The sequence below is a fragment of the Ailuropoda melanoleuca genome, chromosome 2, assembly GCF_002007445.2.
Source record: "Ailuropoda melanoleuca isolate Jingjing chromosome 2, ASM200744v2, whole genome shotgun sequence".
Lineage (NCBI taxonomy): Eukaryota > Metazoa > Chordata > Mammalia > Carnivora > Ursidae > Ailuropoda > Ailuropoda melanoleuca.
This window is the reverse complement of record NC_048219.1, coordinates 32,867,646-32,868,591: the sequence shown is the minus strand read 5'-3', so window position 1 is coordinate 32,868,591 and position 946 is coordinate 32,867,646.

Genomic DNA, 946 nt, shown 5'->3' with positions numbered 1-946 from the left:
TCCCTGGGGGTGAGAGCCAGGATCTGAGCTGGTATCTGGTTATGGATGCACACAGAAGTAAAATGCAAAGATTCACTGATGGAGAGAATAGGTCTTTCTCTTGTCTCCAACTATGCTTTTATGTATTTCCAAATTTTCCATAATGATTATAATTTATTTTAATAATCAGGAAAAAAATCCCAAAAATTATTTAAAAGAACAGTTCATGGTGATCTATTATTTAGACTTTAATCCAGATTTTCAGAAAATGCTTAAAGACCTGGTAAACTGGCTTCTTCCTTTATTTAGTCTAATCAGACCACTAAATACTATTAAAGCAATAATTTTCATCCTTCATGAGTATAATTATCCTCTTCAAATTATTCTCTTTGATCAGCATGGGGAGTTTAAAAAATTATTATTATTATTTCATTAAGAAATCCTAAGTAAAAGCAATTACTAGCTTTTATACTAAAAATTAATAAGCTCATATTACAACTGTCTAGTAGCCACACAAAAACACTTATACTTGGTCATTGTTTATTCTATACTTTTGAAAAACAAATGAAGATTCAAAATTGTGAATGAATAGACATTAGGCACTTGCTGTGTTGCATCACTGTGCTAGAAACAGGAGTAGAGCAATAAACAATTTCTGCCCTCAAAGATCTTACATGTCAATGCAGTAGTGGTGTTGGGATTGGAGGATCAATTAAACAGATAGTTGCAATAGTGTGGGGCACGTGTTACTGATATGGGAAATGGAGGCAAAGGAAAAAATTGCGTTTCCTTCCTGCCTACAGCCCATTGACAAGCCCTTGAAACGGGTAGAGTGACCTTCCTCCCAGAGCTCAGCTGCCTGGATGTTGACACTTTGCTAAGGGCAAAAGGCAATCTTAGCTTAAAATTATCCCGATCCTCCTCCCCACCTCAGGACCCTGTGAATCTAGTTTCACATATAAAAATT